We start from the raw sequence: 25,643 nt of genomic DNA, 5'->3' as shown, positions 1-25,643 counted from the left end.
GGACACACTATTAGAAATTATTATTAGCAGAGATGGATCTAAACCAAAATCCCAGATCTAAACATCCTTACACTTTTCAGAAGTTTAAATTAGGGCTGTCAATTAATCATAGTTAACTCACATGATTAACTCAAAAAAATTAATTGCGTTTAAAAAATTAGTCACATTGTTAAACAATAGAATACCAATTGAAATGTATTAAATGTTTTGGATGTTTTTCTACATTTTCAAACATATTGATTTCTATTACAACACAGAATACAAAGTGTACAATGCTCACTTTATATTATTTTTATTACAAATACACCTCTACCTCAATATAACGTGACCCGATACAACACGAATTCGGATATAATGTGGTAAAGCAGTGCTCCGGAGGGGGCGGGGCTACGCACTATGGTGGATCAAAGCAAGTTCAATATAATGTGGTTTCACCTATAACGCGGTAAGATTTTTTGGCTCCCGAGGACAGTGTTATATCGAGGTATAGGTGTATTTGCACTGTAAAAATGATAAACAACAGAAATAGTATTTTTCAATTCACCTCATACAAGTACCGTAGTGCAATCTCTTTATCATGAAAGTGCAACTTACAAATGTAGATTGTTTTTGTTACATAACTGCTCTCAAAAACAAAACAATGTAAAATTTTAGAGCCTACAAGACAACTTCTAAAAGTTGCAAAAACGAGATGGAAAGACAAAAGCAGCACCGAAAAGAAAAAATAGCCCTACCAGGGACCTAAGACAAGCTCCATTATTGTACCTTTCAAGAAATCTCAAAAGATATCGGGCCAAATCCTGGCAGTCTTTACTCAGGTAAATCAGTGGCAGTTTTGCCTGAATAATGACGAAATAAAAGATACCAGGATTTGGTTCACTTCCTTTACGATCTTAAATAAAGCTCTCTGAAATTGAAGGCTTTTGAACAGCTGAAAATATTTAACACTTAGATTTAACATTGGAGAATAAGATACCACTTCTAGCTCAAGATAATATGGATGACAAAGAAATAAAAAGCTGCAAAAGGTATTTGAGTTTGACAGTCTGCTTAGAGGGAATCAAAGACTATAGTTGCATTGCCTTTTCATAAAAGTGATAGACACAGGATATTCTGGGCTTGCCACCAGAGTAAATAATTTACATAAGATACATGGGAATGGAGAATAAAGCACAAAAAAGGAGATTGTCTAGCTCTTATTGACTCTACAACAATCTTCAGTATGTACTTCATACACCAGTCAGTTCTGCTCCTTACTGCTTTACTGTATTTGAGGCAGGTTCATTAAGCCTGATGGATTATCCTCTAGGTAATCTATTATGAAACTCATGAATAACTGAACTGAAATATTTTCTAATTCTTTAACAACAATTATCAAGTATTAGATTGATTTGCTATGAAAGCAGGGACTTGAGAGGATTTTAAATGTATACCTCAGGCTTCCCGCCCATGGCAGGAGGAAGGCATCTGAGAGGGATCCCTTGCCCAGACCCCATCTGGAGCAAAACCTGTGGCACCTCCTATTCTGCCTGGTGGCAAACAAATTCACTTGAGGAGTTCCCCACCTGGAAGATTATGCTGGCTACCTCCAGGTGGAGCACCGACTTGTGATGAGAGAAGTCCCTGCTTAGGTGTTCTTGTTCCCAGAAGGTGACATACTTCTAGGTGGATTCCATGGTCAATGCAAAAGTCCCAGAGCCAGACTGTCTCTTGGCAGAGGGCTGAGGATCCCACTCCTCTTTGTCTGTTGATGTAGAACATTGAGGCTGTGTTGCCTGTCAGGACTCTGACCACTTTGCTCGACAGGTGAGGTAGGAAGACCACGCATGCCCTGCACACCACCCTGAGCTCTTTATCATTTATATGTAGGGTCGTTTCCTCTGGGGACCACATACCTTGGAACTGCAGGGTGCTGAGGTGCACCCACTAGCCAAGGTCCGAGGCATCTGAAACCAACTCAACTGAGTGAGGAGTGCAAGTGGGGCCGCAATCTGCAAGGGGCGGCAGTCCACGTGTTTTTGCTGCCCCAAGCAGCACACCAAATTTCCGCCGTGGATAGCGGGGGCAGTCCGTATGCTGTTAGGGCAGCACGCGCATTTCTGCGGCGGCGGGAGTTCTGCAGCAGCTTCTATGTTCAGCTGCCCGCGGCAGCAGTTTGGCGGCTTCTGTCTTCCGGCTGAAGACAGAAGCTGCAGCCGAATTGCCATTGCCACAGAAACATGCTTGCCACCCTAACGGCACACAGACTGCCCCCGCCGTCCGAGGTGGAAATTTGGCGCGCTGCTTGGGGCAGCAAAAACAGTAGAGCCGACCTGCACCTCACACCTCCTAGTGCAACCCAGGTTGGATTATGGCCATTGTTAGGTATGATGCTGTATATCTAGCTACAACAGAACCAGTAGAGAAGTAGTAGGTTAACAAGCCCTGTTCCCAAAGCTGTGATGACGGCTTGGTTAATGCAGGTGTGCAAACTACTACAACAATAAAACCACATTAATTTCAGAGTCCATTAAAAATGTAGGGAATTAAAAGAAAGCTTGTCACATGGAAAAATATAAGATCATTAGAGAATAATATTTTCAAGCTCTGAAAACACTTCCGCAAATTATTGAGTAATGAAAAAAGGTTTAATTTTTTTAAACAATTACACTTGGCTGGATCCCTTTGATGCTTTAAATATGCTTTTAAAATAGTCCAACAACATATAAAAGCATTGTCAGGGCCTTGTGGTTTAAAACCATCTTGCTGCAATGTATACAGGCCTTGCGTATCATTAGTCATCTGTCTACAATCGTTAGCCGCTCACTAACTAGGTTAAAAGCATTTTACATTGTAAACTAAACAAAAAGCTGAAAGTAATGGTAGTGCATCATTGTGTCTGATGCGTCACTGCACTGCAGCCCCTTTAAGCCACTCTTAGCTGAGGCAGGAAGAGAAGGAAGATTGAGGAAGCCAGAGGGGTGGAGACAGAAATTCCAAAGAGCTATATGATGAGGCAAAAAAAAGAGGTAGGGGAGACAGAGAGAAACCAAGAGAGGAAAAGTGATAGACTTTTATGGTGGGGGTTTATATAAATGAAGCAATTATTTATTTATGCACACTGACTGAATATGCACACTAGGACATTACATCTGTTACATGAATCTCCAGTTTTCTGAACCTAAAGTCTTAACAGGCATGTATACTTGACATAAGGGACCTCCCCCCACCCCCGGTGGAGCTAGCTCTACAACAACCTCATACAGCCTCTCCCCACTCCCATAGAAGGGTCATGTAGGAATGGCCAAGGAAAAGCCCTGTGTAGTACCTTTTAGTAAACAGTAAACTTTTTAGTCCTCTCTCTGTTGTATGTTAATTTTTTTCACATATTAAACTATTCTCCCAAAATCTTTACAGTATTAGCAAAATATGTTTTAATCCTAAAAGAAGAGAATATTGGTTACTAATTTGTGAGTGACCTGAATTCAGTATCTTCAGGTGATCAGATATCAGACTGTACTTCATTATGGCTAGTACTTCCAAGTCTGTGGGAAGAGAGGTCTCCGGGAAAATCACGCCCCCATCAAACTACTAGAAGTGGCTAATGAGCTGTAAACAAAACTGAGTGACCGAAAAGGAATACTTGTTAGGGCAGATTTTTCTGTAATGGACTGGGTAGTTGATAGGGACAATTGTTATTACAGACGGGTTCTGTGAGGGATGAAACAGTAAAAATAACCAGATTCGAATTCACCTTAGCTTACCGATCAAGTAACCTAGAGAGAGACCATAAAATAAATTCTATAAGCATTGAGGTAAATTGAAAATATCAAAAGAGGACACAGTGAAATTAATCATGGGAAAGTATTCTTTCCCTCCAAAAAGGGGTTTCTTTGTCTCATACCCTATAAAAAAAAAGAAAAATGTTTTGGGAATTAGGTGGGGGAGAGTAAACTGCCGGCATCCCACCAGGTAAAGAGAAGAGAGATACAGAGGTCAGCTCTTTACCTTACACCAAGGGTGGCAATGTATCTATTCTTTCTGTAGAGACCTGCACTAATCTCTGATTTATTTAATCAAGGATCATCATTCCATTTGAGCCTGTTATTTGACCATCTCAAATTGTTATTAAAGTCAAACATGCAACACTTGGCATCAGCATGGCTGTGCTTGGCAATTGGTGATAGCTGGCATAGGCTGAAAGCACCCTCATTTACCTCCTTTACCTCTTCTGGCATTGAGAACAGCTCAGTATCAGAGCCAAATCTGGCCAAGAAACTGAAAGCAGTTTTGAAAAGAACAAAGCTCACTTGAGAAGAGAATCCTCCCAGGTTACTGATTTCTGTTCTGTCACATATTCTGTGTATCACAATTTTTATAGAGCAAAAACACTACTATTTAGCACAGTTTAGATTAACATTTACAAAGCACTTTATGAACATTAACTAATCAGTTCTCACAGCCCTCTATGAAATAGGTAGGTATTATTTTACAGATGGTAAAACTGAGGCAGAAAAGTGAAATAACTTACTCAAGGTACCACAGTGAGTTAGTGACAGAGCCAGAATTAGAGCTTTGGATTCCCAAACCTGCGCTCATTTTGTCTGGACCGTGCTTCCTTCTCACATTGGACCCAATCCTGGGTAGGAAGTCCCATAGTGGACTTTGAAATGTCTAATTGTATGTCTACACTGCAATGTAAGCCCAGACTCAGGCTCAAACCCAACCCCCAACCCCTTCCATCTATACACGGTGCTGTCTGACTCATGTCCGGGCTCTGGACTTTCTCCAAATTCTCTACATTTTTCCTGAAATGCTGCACCCAGAACTGGACACAATACTCCAGCTGAGGCTTTATCAGCTTATGATAAGGTGATTCATAATTAGGATTTTTTTAAAAAAATGTATAAATCATAGGGCCAAATTTTGCCCTCAATTATACTGGCACATTTCAAACACTGTAAATTAAATTGTGCCAGTAAAACTGAGGGCAAAATTCAGCCTAGAATATTTTGGTGTATTGTAGGCCAAAGTCATTCCTATTTTAACTAATTTCAGGTGAATTTCTATTTTCTAGCCTTCCAAGAGACTCCCAAGGGCATCATATGGCCTCTTATTATATTGTTCTTATAGTCTATCAGGATACAGGATATTTTCTAATATCTGTACGTTGTTTTCATCCACCCATCAAGACTCCAGGGAGCACAGAACAGTTCATAGTTAGTGACCTTCTGCTCCAAAAGTTCTATCCTTTGATGACTTGTGGGTGGGGCAAAGGGACAATTAAATGCTCACCTGAGCATGATCCACTGCCTGGGAAAGTAAACAGTGGCAACAGATGTAAAGAATGTGGTGGGGGCAGCAGTTTTAAATTTCAGCCCCTGGAGTCTATTAGTGTAGTGTGACGAACTGTGACCATATACGCAAAGTTACTATCATTTGCAGGAATCCAACTGGGGCCTTTAAGCATCAAAAGCACAAGCCTCTGCCACTTGAGCTAAAGGAATAACCCAGTTGGTAGAAAGTAACTGGTTGTTAGAGATGCTGGAGATAACGGGACACCTACTAAGCCAGGTATTACCACTACATGAGCAATCTGTAGAGAGACCGCCCTGCCATAAGATACTCTAAAAGCATTTTATTCCTCTCACCCGACTAGCCACAGGTAAAAGTGGTGTCCTAGTTGGTGAAGGGGGTACAAACTGTACTATCAGTATTACGTCTTGTACTATCACATTGGAGCAGTTTCATTGGCTGAGTTACAGTGCAATGTGAATATGCCCTATTGCAGTAACTATTGCACATGGCAGTCTTACAAAATTCAACTTACCTGCTCACTTGGGGTGAGAAATTATTCTATTGGATAAGTCAAATATCTTCATTTTTTTTTGAGTCTGGACTGGTAAATTTTTTGCTATGGTTTTGCAAGCTGGAGTAGTGAATAATTAGTGAATAAAATTCTGCATCAACACAGCTGATAACCCTACATCACACCTCATCTGTTCAAAAAGGAGAAGGGGAACTGCCTGTTCTAGCATTTGAAATAATTTGTGCTCAGTAATGCACCTGATTAGACTCTGTCTGAATTGGGCATATGTGGATGACAGCTACTAGATTTCTTGTGGATGAATGCTATGCACATTACATATTCATTTGGCTGCATCAAAAAAGTTGTTAAGAAAAAAATACAGGCTGCTTTTCTTTTCATTCCATGTAGGTTGCCTAGTTAAAAATGCCTGTCCCTGTCTCCCATGCTCTGGACTTGCATGGGACAGAAGGGTGGCACAGGCAGGATGGTCAGTCCTATGGAACAGAAAATTCTCTAGACAACAACAATCATCATCATTCCTTGCCCTTAGTTAACACCTCTTCATCCAAGGATCTGTAATTTCCTTGCAAAGATGGGTATTATTACCTTTTTACAGTTGGATAAACTGAGGCACGGAGCCGGCAAACTAAATTAAATTATTTGTCCAACTTCACACAACATAATCAGTGGCAGAGCCAAGAACATAATCTGGGTCTCCTGACTCCCCTGCTTCAGCCATTGGACATTCCCTCTCCTGTTTAAGGAATGGACTTCAACTTCAAATGGATTCTCTGGAAAATAGGGGCTTCAAGGGATATAAAAAGAGGGGAAGTTAATGTGTGGGAAAATGCGTTGGATTCTTAGGATTCTGGATCTCTGACCTAGAAGGGAAAGAAGAGAAAGAGACAAGAATTGCCACAATGAAAAGCCAAAGATGCAAGATTTCATTTTAATGTCATTTCAAAATGACATTTTCTAAACAAATTGTCTATTCAAAATGAAATGTCAAAATAGTTAGTTCAGAAAGTGTAATAACGAAACACTGACATTTCGCACACAAATTTCAGGGTAATTTTTTTCAGCTGAAACTACTCACCAAATTTGACCTGAATTCAGTTTCAGTGCCTTGGAATTATGCACCAAAATTTTTCTCTCAGCCCTATTTGTCAACACACCAAGGATGGGGGTAAGGAAGGCCCAAAGAAGGGCCAGAGGATCTGCACATAAGAGCACAAAGGCTGCACTATAGTCACAAGAGTTGGATTCCCTTTTCCTTGCTCCCCTTGGAGAGATTCACCCCAGTATTCAGGCTGTGCTCTAGAGGGGCTGATTCGGGCCTGAGAGACTGATGCTTTGACTTTACCCTCACGTAGAATTCTATTCTAAATTACCCCACTACTTTTGGCAGGATTATGCTCTCTGAATAAAATGTACTTACATTAATATGGGCTGTAATTACATTTACTGCTAGTCACCTATGCTGAATAGGGGAGAGTGGAAGATAACATTCAGAGACTAAAATCAGAATTCCAAGCTTTATCATTTGTTTTTGAATGGGAACTAGTCAAGACAAAGGCAAGAATGTATCAGAAGTGTATAAATGTGGTCTCATTTTCCAAAAGTGCAATGTATTCCATGTACTCGCTGTCATAATAATATTCATGAGACACCCACACCTCAGTCCCTAGAGTGATTCACAAGCAGTTAAAACACAATCATCATAATAAAGAAATAAAAAACCTTAATTAAAACACCTCACAGGAACCTTCTCAGATGCAGAGTCAGTGGGGAGCTGTTGGTCTTTGTGTGATTTTACATATCTGTCAGCTAACTTGGAAATCCAAATGCAATATGCAGCTTCAGGGACATCATATGGATTTGGTATACTCCCTGAAGGACTCTGGATCTGTACACCAATGAACAGATAATACCCATATGTAGATTATTCATCCCTGATAGATATAAGTGATGGGTACATTTTTCATTTGAAAAACTACATTTAATTCAATAAACATTAACAGTAATCCAATTCTGGATGCCTTGATAACACACAACATCCCTTTATGCCATCCTACTTCCTTTAAAAAAAAAATCAGATACTGTTTCTTTACTGAATGCTGTTATGTTGTAGTTTCTGGCACCTAACAGTGATTCTCTCAATCTTTGTATCTCCATTTGCCAACCCTATGCCACTCCTGTGTGTAAAATTCAAAGGGAACAGTAATGAAAGCCAGACTGCTAATATACTCAACTTGTCAGCATAGAGATGAAGCAGAATTCCCTACAGTTTACCCATCAGCAGTCCTATCTTGTTCTAAGCTTAGGCAATTGAAGTTAAAAATAAAAAAAAATTCAGTGCAATATTCCTCAGGTAGAGCATAGAGCCACAAAACAGTGGGCTTGGCTTGAAAGATTGAGAGACTTGTTTTTGAGAACACACATCCAACAGACATACCCTGTGTATTAAACCCTCAGACAAGAAAAAAGATTCTGTGTTTTATTGAGTATACAGATATGTGGTCTGATCCTCCTACGTCAAAAATCCCATTGATTTCATAATCGATTCTCAAACACTGCAAGTCTGGGAACTATTTTATGTCCTGCCTCGGAATACAGGAACTGATATACTAGAAAATGCTAATGATCAATCCTTTTGTATTTCAATACTCAGCAGCTCAACCTGGAACCGAATTTTTGACACACAAAGTCTGGATAAGAGGTTAGACTTTATCTTGGTTACAGTAAATGTATTTTCCTTCATGCACACAAAAATCACAATTTTGGGGTTTCATTTTTATATGCAGGCCTATCTGTCTCACAACATGGATCCCTATAATTTATTACAGTGTAGCTGCAGATGAACATAAATGTTTTATCTACTTGAAACATACCATGGACCAAATCATGCCCCAGGATTCATTTGGAAAGCACTCTTGACTGTGCAGAGGTGTCCTCTATAACACAATTCCCGTAGTTTCCATGCAGAACCTGCTGCAGCATCAGGAATCTGCACATGAAGTCAGAGGCTTTATGCACATGATACACTTTCTGCAACACAAGACACCAGCAGAGAATCTGCAGAAAAGTTAAGACAGCACTCACATCACCACCTCCTGTATAGATTCCAGGTGCAGCAGTGAATTAAAGAGACGGTAGCAACACAGCTCCCATTGAAACACATTTCCAAGAAGTTAAAGGGTGAGGAACAGGGGTCCCCAGAGCTGATGTGTAGAGACAGATTTCATATCAATGGCTTTTGCCTCAACTGCATCACAAGGTATTTGTGGGTTATGTGGGTGTGGGAGGCGAGGAAAACTCATCCTCTAAAAGGAATGATCCAAAGGAAACTCTGTGGGAGGAAGCTTTGCAGAGGTTTCCTCCGGTATGAGCTTTTCTTCACTAAAACAATCTGGTGCAATATTCATAATTTGCCACAATAACATCCTGAGGAAGTGAGTTCCATATGTTAGTTATATGTTGTATAAAAATGCATTTCCTTTAATCTGTTCTGAATATGTCATTTTCTAATTCCATCCGTCTCTACCATTATTTGCTGAGCACTGAGAGAGTGCTTGGTCATGTACTAACTACTTATTAATGGTTCTGTCCCTGCTATTTTTATTCTCTATCCTTCTTTCCAAACTAACCCTAATCTTTTTTACTCCCTCCAAAACCTCATAACATTTTCAGTGCTCATTCTCTCAGCCTCTTCTAATTGTGTTATGACTTGTTTGAGATTGTCCAATGCACTATACACCAATGGTAAAATTATCTCCTGAAAAATAGTGGAAATTTCAGTAAAAATAAAAAACAAATTCACATTTTGGGTGGGTTGGAGGCTGAAGAATAATTCAGGTGAGATTGTATTATAGGGATAGGTAGATGGGCTTAAGTTCTTGTGGGAAAATTTTAATTGGAAAATCTTGTAATTGAAAAAAATTGATGTACTAAAGTTTAGCACTGAAAATTTTAGATTTCTAATTTTGTGTTTTAAAATTTGGTAATTGCCTCAAACTCTGTATAGGAATCAAAATAATTAATTAAATAAATAGATGCATATAATCGGATTCCTCTCCTTTTCCAGAAGGCTTCAGGACCTTTCCTTGTCTATGACATTTATTATTTACTTCAAACAGTTAAAGCAGGTGGGCTGCTGTAGTGTCCTAGCTCCCACTACAAAATGCTTAGACCAGGTTCCTTTTTTTTTTTCTGCACTTTTTATGCTTTTAATTCACTGTAGCAGTGTGACAGCTCACCCTGTGGCATCTCCTGTTCATCATCCAGGGAATTAGCTCTCCAGCCTTTGGAGCGCCCTCTGCAGGCCCAAGTCTCACCTGTCCTTGGCCTCACATCCCTCCCAGACCCCAGTGCCCCTTTCCCTTGGGTGCTGCCCCCTGACAGTACCCATTCAGCTCTCTGGGTCTCCCCTCCCAGGGGAACCCCCAACCCTCTATCCCCACCTCACCTCAGTCTTGGGCTGCTGCCAGTCACCCTCTAGCCCCCACTCACTGGGCAGACTGCAGAGTAAAAGCCACTCATCACAGGCAAGGAGGGTTTGGACCTGCAGCCTCTGCCTACCCATGGACTGCCCCCTGTGACCCCAGTACCTTCCTGGGCCTTTAACAAGGCCTGCAGCCCGCGGGTTTGCAGGCTGGAGCTCCCCAGCTCCTCTAGCCTTTTCCCAGCCGTGCACCACTCTGGTACCCTGCTCAGCTGCCAGGTCCTCTTCTCTCAGCAAGCTAGAGAGAGTGCCTGTCTGAGCGCCTGGCCCACTGCCCTCTTATAAGGGCCAGCTGGGCTTTGACTGGGGCATGGTCCCAGCTGTAGCTGTTTCCCCTTTCAGCCCAGGCTTGCCGCTTACCCCAGCAGCAGCCCTCTTGCAGCCTTAGCCCCTTCCCCTCCCTCTTCTCTTTCCCCCCCCCCCCCCGGGCTGGTTTAACCCCTTCAGGGCCGGAGCAGGTGACCACCTCACTACATTCACCCAACTATAAACTCGAGGGAAATGCATTATAAATAGCTAGAAAGTATAATATTCATAAAGCACTATAAAAATAGACCACAGTATTTTAATTTGTCACTGTTACAGAGTAGATTCATACACAGGAGCCTGCAGAATATAGTCTAAAAACAAATGCTCCCTTCAGAGTTCTTCCAGTGAGGTACTTGTGTTCTATCATTACACTTAGGAAAGCACAGTGGAGAACGATGCCCTGGTCTCTGCCTGTATCTGGTTACTCACATCTTGGACTTCCACTGTAATACCACTGTTCTGAGGATATTCATTTATCTCAGAAGAGCCAAAACCCATAAGAACATCTCTCATGCATTTGGCAATTGCTGACACGGCATTTGGAATGGTTTTACAAATTAAAATAATGCACCAGCTGAATGGGAGGCACTAGCCTCCTGGGAGCATCACACACCTCTGCTCTTGATTCCTGAGGTTTGTGAGCACATACGTCACTCTCTGCTTCGTAATCAGCACTCCCAGTTAAAATCAATAGGGATCCGAAAAGCCACCAAAGCTCACATCACTAGCATTATTCCCTAGGTGAACTTCACTCAGTCATTGCTGCTGATTCTTGGAACACCTGCAAAGATTGAAAACCTCTTTTCTTCCAACTGTGAAAAGACAAATTAAAACATGGTTTGATTTTTGCCTGTTGGCTTTCCTGACCCTTCCCTCATTATTGCTTTGATTCAGCACAGCATGTAATCACATGCTTAAGTCCTTTCATTGAATTGCGGTTTACTGGCTTCCTGTTTGTGAACAGTTTACGAACAGACTTACAACCAAAAAGCTTCAAAAGATCAAAGTCATGCAAGTGATCATAAATGAGTTGATCATTGTCTTTATTTGTTTTACACCACATCACATTGCACTGGTGGTTATCATCATCTCTGGAATAGCTAAAGGGGGCTGCTGTATGAAGCCAAATAGACTCTTGCCACAATTAATTATCTTCAATCTGACTAGCTTGGACTCCTTGTTCATGGCTTGTCTTCACTATCGGGTAGACCGATGCTGTGGCAATCGATGCAGCGGGTGTCGGTTTAGTGGGTCTAGTGAAGGCGGGTCCAGTGAAGACGGCAGAGCACTAAATCAGCTAAATCGACAGCAGAGCAGTCTCTGGTTGACTCCGGTACTCCAGCTTCCCGAGAAGAGTAAGAGAAGTTGACTGGAGAGCGTCTCCCGTCGACATAGCACAGTGAAAACGCCTGGGTAAGTCAACCTAAGCTATGTTGACTTATGTACTGGAGTATCATAACTTAGGTCAACTTACCCCAGTAATGAAGATAAGTGCTTAGACCAGAGGTTCTCAAACTGTGGTCCGTGACCACCAGTGGTCTGCGAGCTCCATTCAGGTGGTTCGTGGACTACGGTGTGTGCCTGGGCGGTGGTGCCTGGAAAGACCCTGCTCCTTCCTAACCACAGCTCGGGGGGATGCAGCGGCGGAGGAGAGAGGGCATATCCATCACATTAGAAAGGTAAGACTATTGATATTAAAATATGTGTTTTGTGCTTTTATTTGTAGAACAAAAAAACCCCTTTAATTATTATTAAGGTTTTTTTTATATAGTGCAGGGTTCGGCAACCTTTCAGAAGTGGTGTGCCGAGTCTTCCTTTATTCACTCTGATTTAAGGTTGTGTGTGCCAGTAATACATTTTAACATTTTTAGAAAGTCTCTTTCTTAAAGTCTATAATATATAAACAAACTATTTTGTATGTAAACTAAATAAGGTTTTTTCAAATGTTAAAGAAGCTTCATTTAAAATTAAATTAAAATGCACAGCCCCCAGACCGGTGGCCAGGACCTGAGCAGTGTGAGTGCCACTGAAAATCAGCTCGTGTGCCGCCTTCAGCACGCGTGCCATAGGTTGCCTACCTCTGATATAGTGCTTTATCCAAAGTGCTTTACAATAATTAGATAATGGTACAAACAACATTTGGAAAGATCATTAAGTGGTCCGCCGAGACCCTCAGCAATTTTCAAGTGGTCGGTGAAAAAAAAAGTTTGAGAACCACTGACTTAGACTGTCTGTGCATTCTCTCTTCTGCTACAGAAATTCAAGGAGACTCTCTGCACAACTTAAAAAAAAAAAAAAAGCTCCACACAACGTACTTTATCTGCAGAGATCCTAGAAATTCATTTGCCACGGAAAAATGCATTTTTACAGAGAATCTTTAGTTTTTACATTTTGTGGGGGAAAAAACATATACAGTAGAACCCTGTGTATCCGAGCCACCATCATCCGGCTCTCTGTATTAACCAAACCAGGGCTGACAGACCACACCTCGAGTAGCAGGGCTCTCACTGACAGCAGTGTGTCTCAGGCTTCAGCTGAAGCCCGAGTCATGCCACCTGGGGCTGAAGCCCCCATATTATCTGAATTTTTTATTATCCAATCCAGCCCCAGTTCTAATTAGATTAGATAAACGGGGTTCCATTGTAACAATAAAATATTGTATTCAATTGTTACCTATATATATTGTAGCTATGGAAACTAAAGTTCAGTGTTTCATTTTAATAGCAGAAAAAGGTGGATTTTTATGGGGAGTTTTTAGGAGAATTTGTTTTTTTTAATATTGGAAAACAAGGATCCCTGCTCATCTGTAATGAGAAAAGAATTACTTTAATATTATTAATTATTTATGAATGATCCAGTCAATGCAGAAAGCCTTCCTGCGGATAAAATGGATGCCAATGGAATAAATATTTCTGGGGTGGAATATTTGTGCTGTTATCCAAAATCATAACAGGTTATGTTGATGTTAGGGATAGGCTCAAGCTACAGAATTCCAACTGAAATTTCAGTCATCCCCAGCTTCTGGGGGATTTCAGTGCAGCCCATTTTAAAGAGAGGAGACATTGAAAAAAGCTCTAGTTTTAGAATTCCAACATGCCCCACATTCTCTCTAAGTTATACCCATTTGTAACTGTTACAGAGCTGACCACCACGCAAGCACCTCTTCGTGCCCAAAAGTCAGTCTACAGCACCCTGCCTCTGTTTTCCCTCTCTCTTTAGGATCCCCACCTTACTGAGTCCTCTAGTACACCAGGGCCTCTAGGCCTGAAGCTCAGTTCAGTTTCTTTCTCCTGATTAACCCAAAATAACATAAAACACAAGCTCACAGTCTTTAGCCCAACTGGTCTTTACAGTTTTCCCCCAAATAGACCAAGTGAGGGTCTCTTCCAGGCCTCCGTGGACAACTTTCTCACCCTCCCTCTGCTTGTTCAAATTTTTCCCTACTGATTCAAGCCCCTGCAAGGCACCTTCGTGCTCTCTACAGACATAATTGCAACCTCCTAAGCTTCTGTTCTTTACTACAACTTCCTGCTCTTTTTATACGGGGACCACCTAATTCAACCAAAGTGTGGCTCATCCTGGAATCAGGGCTGGATTAGCTCCAGGTCCTCCGCCCCACAGGCAAACCACCCTGTTACAGTAACAGAGAGGCCCATTGGTATCAAGAGGCAAAGGGTTCCCTGTTCTTTACAAGCAACTCCTGTCTCTGACCTGACAAACCCACTACACGTAGTACACCACTTTCATGGTATTTATCTATGAAGGACAGCATGTAACTGATCAATATTCATAATCATTGCAAGATGTGTGCATGAATAATATTTAAGGAATAATGTAACCATGTTGAAAACTATGTCTTATTATGGTCTTGGAGTAAAAGTGAGTCACCAGGGAATCATATGTCTTGGTGATGGCCCATTCAAGCAGGAGGAAGTTGTCACCCCTCCTGGTCAGTCAGTGAGGCAATGAAAGGTTTGATTGTCTACCCTTGCCCCATCTCAGAACAGTCAATGGAAAACCATCAAAGAAAACTGCAAACACTCAAAACCACTTGGAGGAGAAAGGAACGTTATAACAGACAGGATCCCCCAGTCTGTGAATAAAAACAACACACTATTTCAGTATATCACAGGGTGAAGAAAGACACTCTACATCTATTCACTGAGGAGGAGACGTCTTGTTGACCAGGGGTGTTTCATGAATGACTGTATCCTGGCTCGTATGAAAAGCCAACCAGATCTGCAACAGATTGAACTTTAATGGGCGAGAACCTATTTTATTAGCTAAGAAAAGTCTTAATAAGTGTAGATTCTAATTTGTGTTTTACAATTTTGTATCAAAACCATTTGTTTCCATCATTCTCCCTTGTTTCTAGTTGAATTTCTATTCTTTTTTAAATAAACCTTCTTTTGTTTTAGTACAAGTGCTATATGTCACAGAGGACCAGTGATTTAAAGTAAAAGCAGTAAACTGGGGTACATAGCTCCTTCGCTATACAGGGTCTGGGATTTCTCTGAGTAGCCATTGCCAGTGGCTGCATATCACAAGAGAATGCTCAAAAGGGACTCAGGGACTGGGAAACAGGTTGTTGCTAATCTGCAAGACGAAGACAGGGCTAGCACAGCTCAGAGGAGAGTGCTTGAGTGGCTAACAGGCTGGTGGTATTAGGAAGCCTATCTCATGAAAGCATAATCTTTCGTGGGGGAATACCCACTTTGAAGGTGCCACAGGACTCTTTGTTGATTTTTACAGATCCAGACTAACACTGCTACCCCTCTGATACTGAACAATAGGGAAAAATCCCAGAGGATGGGTGAGATGGCTCTCTTTCATTCATCTCTCATTTTTCTCATTCTTTTGGGGAGAAGAAGCAAAGCATTATTTTTCTTCATTTGCATAGCCTTTCATGTCTAATTTAGTGCCTGTTACAGGGCCTGCCTGCTCTGTAGTAGTGTCCCCTGCTGATCTAATGTGCTGCTGCTGGCACTCCCTGCCTCAGTTTCACTTGTCTCAGGGCTCCTTGAGAACTCCACATAGTCCAAAAGCATGTAAGACACAATTACCCTGATGGGGTTCTGCTTTATTAAATACAAATAAACTTTAAGTAAAGTTTCTCCTCTCAGGCTCAGGGGTAGCACAGCCCTTCTACTTGGGACCTGTGGCCACTGGAAGCTCCTCTCTGAGCACCTCCCTGCAACCGAGCCCTGATAGCTATTTATCAGGCTCAAGTGCTCATTATTCAATTAATTGCCTAGATGAGCTCATTCCTTTTAAATAAACTCATCACGGGTAGCTTGGGTCTAGACTCCCCATAAAGTTGCCAGCAACCATGTGACAGTTCCCTATATTGGGAGAATCACAAGCATACACCTGGAGAAGCCCAAACAAATTCACTATTTACGATAAGATTAAACTACTCCAGTTTTAACTGCAGTGTCAATGAGATCAGCATTTAGAACCTTGTGAATAATTTAAGGGTTAGCTCAAGAAATATTAATGTTGTAAATTCTGTAATGTGATGCTCGAGGTATAATTATGGTCCCAAAATAGCTGACTGCATTAGTAGAGCTGCTAAAGGTATGTGCATGACCATTTTACTCATCTCCACAGCCAAGGGCAGAAATTCAGACTGTTTAGCTGGATTCAACTCAATTTACTTTAATGAGATTACATTTGATGACACTAGAGTGAATATGGTCCAGGAAATTTGTATACCAGACAGCTGTCACTCCAGGATGTAAACTCTAGTACCACAACTTCCTATTGGTTTTCACCCTTCAGTCATTTTCCAAAAAAATGTTTTTAAACAATCCCATCCAAAAAAGTTTCTTGTTTTTTTCAAACACCAGCAGAACAGTTTTGTGTTTAATATTCGTTAGATGAAGTCTGATTTCAAGGGCACAGCATAGAAAAGTATTAATTAAGATTTTCTTATATGTTTCCCTGATGAGAGATTTGAATTTCTTAGAATTAATACTCCAAACATTGGTAAAGTCACAAGAGTCCAGAAAACTTTACCTTTATCTGGTGGCATTTGTTCCTGCAGACTGCTAAACAGGAAATGGGCATTTCATGCAAGAATTCAGATAAATAATATGCCACTGTCAGAAGCCAGCTAATAGGCCTGATCCTGCTTCCAAATAAATTAATGAGATGTTTGCCATTGGCTCCAAAGGGAACAGGATCAGGCCAAGGAAGCATAAGCAACCATTGACCTTACAAGAAAGAAAATATTGAGTATATAGCCAACAAGGAATGGCCTGGAAACATGGGGCCAAATTCATCTCTAAGGTAACTCCATAAATCAGTGGAGCTACACGAGGAGCAAATTTAGTCCCTGGAATCAAATTCTTCTCTCATTTATACCCAGTTACAAAACATAACTACCAAGGCATCTACTGAAAAAGTAATATAGCAAAACATAAAATTTCCAATAAGTTCTTGGAATATACTGGGGACAACTTTTTATTCTAGAAAGAGCAGGAAGTTACCTGGGGGACAGTCATTTTAGACTTGATTCTGACAACCAGGGAGGAACTGGTAGTGAATATGAAGGTGGAAGGCAATTTGGGTGAAAATGTTCATGGAATGATAGATTTCATGATTCTAAGGAAAGGAAAGAGTGAAAGCAGCAGAATAAAGATGATAGACTTCCAAAGAGCAGATTTTAACAAGCTCAGAACTAGTAAGGTACCATGGGAAGAAATGTTAGGGAAAAGGGAGTTCAGGAGAGCTGGTAGTTTCTCAAGGAGACAGTATTAAGGCACAACCACAAATTATCCTCATGCAAAGAAAAGACAGGAAAAATAGTAAGAGACTAATATAGCTCCATCAGAAGTTCTTTAATTACTAGAAAATAAAAAAAATCCTACAAAAAATTGGAAACCTGGACAAATTGCTAAGGATGAGTTCAAAAGAATACCACCAATATGTAGGGAGATAATCAGAAAGGCCAAGGCACAAAAGGAGTTACACCTAGCATGAGACATAAAAGGCAATAAGAAGAGGTCCTTTAAATACATTAGAAGCCAGAGAAAGGCGAGGAAAAGTGTAGATCTTCTATTTAGTGAGGAAGGAGAACTAATAATGGATGACATCAAGAAGGCTGAGATGTTTAATGCCTGTTATCACTAAAAAAAGTTAATAGTGACCAGATACTCAATATAATTAACATTAACAACAAGGGGGAAAGGAACACAAGCCAAAATAGGGAAAGAACAGGTTAAAGAATATTTAGATATGTTAGATGTATCTAAGTTGGCAGGGCCTGATGAAACTCATCCTAGGGTACTTAAGGAGCTAGCTGAAGCAATCTTGAAATCATTATCAATGATCTTCGATAACTCATGGAGGATGTGTGAGGTCTCAAAGGACTGGAGAAGGGCAAACATCGTACCTATCTTTAAAAAGGAGAACAAAGAGGACCCAGGAGATTATAGACCACTCAGCCTAATTTCAATACCTCAAAAGATATTGGAACAAATTATTAAACAATCAATTTGTAAGCATCTAGAACAGTGCTTCCCAAAGCCAGTCCACCGCTTGTTCAGGGAAAGCCCTTGGCGGTCCGAGTAGGTTCAGCCAATCGCAGCTCCCACTGGCCACAGTTCACCGGTCCAGGCCAATGAGGGCTGCGGGAAGTGGCATGGGCCGAGGGATGTGCTGGCCGTGGCTTCCCACAGCCTCCATTGGCCTGGAGTGGCGAACCGCGGCCAGTGGGAGCTGCAATCGGCTGAACCTGCAGATGCAGCAGGTAAACAAACCAGCCCAGACCACCACGGGCTTTCCCTGAACAAACAGCGGACCAGCTTTGAGAAGCACTGACCTAGAAGATCATAGGGTTATGAAGAATAGCCCTCATGTATCTCAAGAACAAATTGTTGCAAATCAACCTAATTTCCTTCTTTGACAAGGTTACTGGCGTAGTGGATGGGGAGGAAGCAGTAGACACAATATATCTTAATTTTAGTAAGGCTATTGACATAGTTCCATATGACATTCTCATAGGCAAACTATGGAAATGCAATCTAGATAAAATCAGTATAAGGTGGGTATACAGCTGATGGAAAGACCGTACTTGAAGAGAAGTTATCAATGGTTCGCTATCAAACTTGAAGAGCATATCTAGTGGGGTTTTGCAGGGATCAATACTCGATCTGGTACTATCCATTAGATCTGGTACTAGCCAGTATTTTCATTAATGACTTAGACAATGGAGTGGAGATCCTTCTTATAAAATTAGCAGATCACACCAAGCTTGGAGGGTTTGCAAGCACTTTGGAGGAATTCATTTAGAATTCAAAATGACCTTGACAAATTGGAGATTTGGTCTGAAATCAACTGGATAAAATTCAATAAAGGCAAGTGCAAAGTACTTCATTTAGACAGGAAAAATCAAATGAACAACTAAATAGGGAATAACTGGCTAGGTGATAATACTGCAGAAAAGGAACTGGGAGTGATAGTGGATGACAAATTGAATGTGAGTCAACAATGTGATGCAATTGCGGAAAAGGCTAATTTCATTCTGAAGAGTATTAACAGGAGTGTTGTATGTAAGATGCGGGATGTAATTGTCCCACTCTGCTTGGCACTGGTGAGGTCTCAGTTGGAGAAGTGTTCAGTGGCTTTCCGTTACGCTTGTCACACAGCACTGTGCTATGGACTCTGTATCATAGTCTGGAGATTTTTTTTCAATTGCTTTGGCATTTCGTCTTCTGTAACAGAGCTCTGATAGAACAGATTTGTCTCCCCATACAGCGATCAGATCCAGTATCTCCTGTACGGTCCATGCTGGAGCTCTTTTTGGATTTGGGACTGCATCGCCACCCATGCTGATCAGAGCTCCACGCTGGGCAAACAGGAAATGCAATTCAAAAGTTCGCGGGGCTTTTCCTGTCTACCTGGCCAGTGCATCCGAGTTCAGATTGCTTTCCAGAGCAGTCACAGTGGTTCACTGTGGGATACTGCCCGGAGGCCAATACCGTCGATTTGCGGCCACACTAACCCTAATCCGATATGGTAATACCGATTTTAGCGCTACTCCTCTCGTCGGGGAGGAGTACAGAAACCGGTTTAAAGAGCCCTTTATATCGATATAAAGGGCCTTGTTGTGTGGACGGGTGCAGCGTTAAATCGGTTTAACGCTGCTAAAATCGGTATAAACGCATAGTGTAGACCAGGCCTGAGACACAATTTCTGTGTTTGCCTCTCTTTTGTTAAAGTTTCCCATTTTTGCTATAATCAGTGCAACTCCAACACTGGTAGCAATGGTGAGAGTGCAGGTGTAGGCAAATCACAAGTTACTACTATCACTTTAACCACTATATCAACTAGACCTTCTATGAGCAGGGTTAGATATCACACTGGTTAAAACAATGGCAGCCAGTCGGTGCTAGTGGTTCTGCTATGGCTACTACTACTGTGGCTGCACTGGTATTAGAAAATTGTCAACTGGAAAATGTTAAGGAAAAAGGTCCTGCATAGACATGGCACAAGTGTAGAGAAAAAATGTAGTACCTCTAAGTGGTAACTGTTAGCAAATGTTAACTTTTAACAGCAACCACCATAGCAGCAGGTATCTTTTTCTAATCATGTTTTGCCAACATCAACTGTCTTCTCTCCCTGAAGATCTAAACATAAAGCAAATATGGAAATTTTGTTCATTTAGAAGTAACTCAATTTGGGTCAAAAAGGCTTGTGATAGGGTGTCCACCATGCACAAGGCAGAGCAGGTTAAATTAGTTCAACTCACCTTATCTCTTGTACCTGGGGGAGAGTTGGGGCTCAATAAAACATAATGGAAGATTAAGTTCAGCTGTGAAGGAGCAGGTTGGGCCTGTTGAAAGGGATGAAGCTGAGAACAGAAAGGGACTGCAGGGGAAGAAGTCTGCAGTCACTTCATGGGAAAATAGATGCGTGTTTGGGACTATAGCAACTGGCAAGAAGGCAAAGAGAGGAAGTAGTCTACAGTTTACTCCCTGGAAGAAGGGAATTTGGGCTGGCAAATACAGAAGGGGAAGAGTCCAGAAGATAGAGAATGGAGTAGGAAGGAGTCCACGGAAATAGCAATGGGGTTTGGGAGCAAGCAGCCTGTAGTCCCTGGGCTAGAACTGTTAGCCCAAAACAGTTTAACTACAGTCTACACCAGGGGTCAGCAACCTTTCAGCAGTGGTGTGCCGAGTCTCCATTTATTCAATTCTAACTTAAGGTTGCGCGTGCCCGCAATACATTTTAACCTTTTTAGAAGGTCTCTTTCTATAAGTCTATAATATATAACTATACTATTGTTGTATGTAAAGTAAATAAGGTTTTTAAAATGTTTAAGAAGCTTCATTTAAAATTAAATTAAAATGCAGAGCCCCCAGACTGGTGGCCAGGACCCAGGTAGCGTGAGCGCCACTGAAAATCAGCTCGCATGCTGCCTTTGGCACGCATGCCATAAGTTGCCTACCCCTGGTCTACACAGATCAGAAGATGGGCTGTCTGCAGATCCCACCCCCTCCCGCATCTATGATTCTGTGATTTGTTAAGACAGAGGCAGAATAAGATGTAACACACACATTTATTATGCCACTAGTCATTAAACTGGACAAGGATCCCCTTCAGACAATAAACAACATAAGTAAGACACACTTGGTTGTTAACAGTTACCAGAGCATGGAGCTCAGCGCCCTTAAACTCCCTTAACCTATGGATGTAAAACAGAGGAAACCACAATGGGTATTGCAATATCATACCTGAAGACAGGGACACAATGACAAAAACTCAGGATACCTACAAGGATAGCAGTGAAAATCAGGGGTGCTGGACACCAAGCAGGAACTCAGGAACTAGGCATTCTTCTCCCTCTGGACAGGTCTTCTCCCTCTTGGGCAGATCTTCTCCCTCAGGTAAGTCGTCAGTGTTTTCCCACACAGTCTCTGCTTGACCTCATAGTCCAGTGCAAATATGCGCTCACTAATGGTGTGTAGCAGTTGAGTGCAGGTATGTTAATAGAAACCAAGAATCCAAAATCCTACGAGTCCTGGTCCCGCTGGGGCTCCTTGCAGCTAGCTGAACTGTGTGGGACACTGGCTGCCACTCAGATGGACAGGCCTGAGTGACAAGCGTGCTACTCACTAAATAACCTGCAATTGCTAGGCAGATTATGGCTGTCACATGACACTAACTGCCCTGCTCTTTCGCCTCCTTGATTTGAAAAAGGCTGAAAGGGCACTAAATCATCTGAAGAGAAGGGTATCCAAGATGGAGGCTTAGCTGTCCTTTTACAAATCCAAGATGGACATTTCACAAAACAGGTCAGAAACAGATTTTACCCAACAGAACCTATAGTAATAGGTCAGCCTGGGATTCTCTATCAGCTGCCGGGAAAGTGGCACAGGACCTGGACTTGGAACAGAAGACTGTCTGGAATGGCATGTGGACAGCTGATCCAGTGGTACTGTGATATCCCGGAAGGGAAGGACTATATAGTGTCCTGGCTGGAAGGCTGTCACAAAGACGGAGCACCAAGAGTCCTGGAAAGTGAGGGAGAACCAGTGTAAGCAACCTAAGGAAGGGGGTAGTCAGACCTGAAAGGAGCTAATCCTCAGATGCAGCCACAAGGTGTCCCAACAGTGAGTGAATCCTGTTACAGGGCTGTAGACACCCACTGGAACCTTGACAGGCCGTGTAAAATAAGTCAAGATATAATTTTATTGTTTGGCTCACTCTCTCAAAAATAGGTAATAGGAAGCCTTCGACAAGTTGGAGTTCGACTATACATTTTATGAAGTGACTTAAAATTCTTTATTCTGAGTCATCAACGAGTATTATGGTTCAGGGCTCGCTGACTGATCCATTCATTCTAAAGAGGCTGCAGGCAAGGGGAGTCCTATGTCCCTGTCCACAGTGGGATTGTGACAGAACAGGCTAAGTGTATAAAGGTAGGTTCCACTGAAAACAAAGAAAAATGTTCTTGTGTACATTTCTAGCACATAAGTCTCTCTGTAATTTTTAATTAAGAGTATTTTTGCCCCCCTTTTCAGACTTAGAGAGTCCTAGATCATGTCAATAAAGAAGCGTAATACAGATTCTCCAGGGGCTCATTCCAATGGGCTGAGGAAGAATTTACATATTTAAAAAGAAAAAATGTTCCCAAAATGTCAAGGATTGGAGAAACAAAACTAGTGTTCAATGCCAAAAAAAAGACATAAATAGTTGATGAAAACTTCCCTTAATATGGGGTTATGTCCTTTAGCCCTGGCAGCTTTATAGCCCCTTTGACTATGCTCTGTGCAGGGAGATACTGAGCATTTACCATGCCTCGGATTTCACAGGCAGGGAGAAGGGGATTTTTTCCTGACCTGTCAGTCAGCTAGGAAGACTGAATTAGCTGTGTGTTCTATGATAGTGATATCCCTGCTGACAATTTCAAAATATAGCTGTCAGCCAGTAGTGGAGTGCAAGAGGAAAACAAAGCAGGATGGGGAAAGGACACAAAGTCTCTTCTAAAAACACCAAAGCACCTTCTTTGTTTTTAAATTTGGGGACCTACCCTGGTGGCACCCCTCTCTCTCCTCCTGCAGCAGCTCCATGGATGCTGAAGTATGCCCCAGTACGGGGAGAGACAGAGGAATCGGGATACAATGAGAGAAGTTCAGATGAAAGGGTAGAAGTATCATTACTACAAATGATACCTTTACAGGCACTAATTTTACCACCATTATGTGTACTAAGAAGTCTATTGATTTCAGCAAGACTCCTGAGTAAGGTAGGAGCAGTGCAAGGGTCACAAATTGGGCCCTTTAAATTTGAGTCCAACAAAACACAAAGTTGGGGCAAAGATGTGCAGTGCCCAACACATTTTGGGTAAAAAACAAAACAAACAAAGAAAAAAACCTGAATAACTTTGTTCAAGAAAAAGATAAAGGAAGTGTTATTTCCCCTGATATGACAATAAAGCAGTGGTGGGCAACCTGCGCCCCATCAGGGTAATCTGATTGCGGGCTGTGAGACAATTTGTTGACATTGACCATCTGCGGGCAAGGCCCCCCGCAGCTCCCAGTGGCCTCGGTTTGCATTTTCCAGCCAACAGGAGCTGCAGGAAGAGGTGGGGCCGCATGCAGCCCTCAGGCCACAGGTTGCCCACCACTGCAACAGAGCAACAATGTGCATGTCATATGTGTAGAAATCTGAGGAACTGCACTCTTCCAAACTGGCTCCCATATGGAAATAACCTTTCAAGTCAGATTCTTCTTTTGGATCATTTGACAAAACAGAATACTGAAAAAAAAAATCTGGAAGACATTTTCAGTGAAGAACAAGCTCTTCAAATTGCATATAAAGGTAGGGGGCAGGAGCCAGCAGGAAGAACAACTGGAGCTACACTGAAGCTTACTTCCTGTAAGAATACTCTAGAATAAGCGAAATAAAGTAATGTACAGCCTAGGAAGAAGCCTCTTGGAAGAAATCAGTGATCTGCTTATGGTAAATATATTTATAACTTCAACAGTTACAAGTGCAATAAAAATACCTCAAATACAATATTTAAAAAAATCTGCAAGTCAGACATATGACATCAAAATCAGTTAGGTCAGCTATGAAACATGAAATGGCTTCTCCCTGAGACACTGCTAAATCAATACAATTTATAAAGCATTTGCTTCATTTATTTAGTTCCTAAATATGAGACATGCTATAAAAAATAGATGAGATGCTGACATACCAAACAAAACCTGTGTGACTATTTTCTGATTGGTGTTAAACCTGTGTTATTAGTAAATCATGTATCACAGTATAAATGAGTATTCAAGCTAACAGATCACCCTGTATATTGTACATATAATATATGGAGGAAAAATAAATGTCTGTCTTTGTAGACATCAAATGCCCGAAACAACACAATTTTGAAACTTAATATTATAGGAATGTGTTAAGATTCAGTTGTTGCCACATTTGGTAATCTACTAAATTCTGTTCATGAGACAATACTTGTCTGTGGATATAGAATTCTCCCCAGCACTGTGCCTCCTAGGTAATACGTCACTGAAGCTGAAAGGCAAAGAAGGCTACTTCATAAGATACTGCAAATACTACTGACAATTACAAAGGGAAGCATTCTGAACAACTAGGCTGGAAAGCACTGTAATACATTCATAGCCATGTTCAAAACCAATAGTCCATATTCTGCTCCCTTAACTTACCCTGTGGACTTACAAGAGTATTAGTAAAGATGACAAGCCAGATTCTGATCTCATTTACAATGGTGTAAATCTGGAGCTATTCCACTGAACTCAAAGAAGTTACTGTGGATTTATATTGCTCTAAATGACATCAGAATCTGGCAAGATGAACCCATAGACTAGGACACCATGTGAGACGTTTCTCAAAAAATCACTTTATGAAGAGTAGAATAATAAAAATCAAAACCTGGTTGTAACTGATGAGAGATCTGGACTGTAGTTAGAAAAGAATGATTTGTCCTACATACTTAAACTGCCGGGAAAGACAAGCATTTTCCCTCTGAAATCGAATTGTGTGTATATTACTTACATAAATGATCCTGTACTGAACTACTATGGAATATTAAAAAATTTAAGGTGAGACCTCCCAGAAATGTGGATGTGTAGGAGTAAGGAAACAGCTGATGAAATAGATGGTTGCCCTGAGCTGACTGATTAGTATGGTTTATCTATGATTGCTGTGAGGTGACTGTTCCTGGATACACTGATGAGAAAGAGTGAATAATTGTAAATGCAAGGTAAATAGGTAATGATTATTGCAGAATTTAAGAGGAAATTAAGTCATTCTCGTGAATGACTTGGGCTGATGAAAAGGAAGACATCAGGCAGAGATGAATAACTAGTCATTACTATGCGTGTGGGTAATGGTAAGGGAGACAAATGTAATTGGAGAGTTAGCCAGCATTCTTTAATCAGAGCAAGCAGCAGAAACAGTACCAAGTACTATTGTACCTCACAAATTGAAACCCTAAGTGCTGGGTTCCCTCCACTTCCCCTGAAGACAATGATATAGCAGGGAGCTCAGTAACTCACATTCTGA

The 25,643-nt window shown here is 41.4% G+C and overlaps 1 protein-coding gene across 2 annotated transcripts in view; it reads right to left on the bottom strand.

The window, feature by feature from the left end:
• The window catches only part of TMEM108 (transmembrane protein 108), a 342,003-nt gene extending 320,286 nt beyond the window's left edge, over positions 1-21,717 (bottom strand). For both annotated transcript variants that reach the window (XM_050938024.1, XM_050938026.1), the window contains exon 1: positions 21,338-21,717. The gene's annotated coding sequence lies outside the window, so the exon portion shown is untranslated. The remainder of the gene's footprint in view (positions 1-21,337) is intronic.
• Between the last annotated feature and the right edge of the window lie 3,926 nt (positions 21,718-25,643).

This window comes from Gopherus flavomarginatus, chromosome 2 (genome assembly GCF_025201925.1).
Source record: "Gopherus flavomarginatus isolate rGopFla2 chromosome 2, rGopFla2.mat.asm, whole genome shotgun sequence".
Taxonomy (NCBI): Eukaryota; Metazoa; Chordata; order Testudines; family Testudinidae; genus Gopherus; species Gopherus flavomarginatus.
This window is presented reverse-complemented; position numbering and strand designations above follow the sequence as displayed.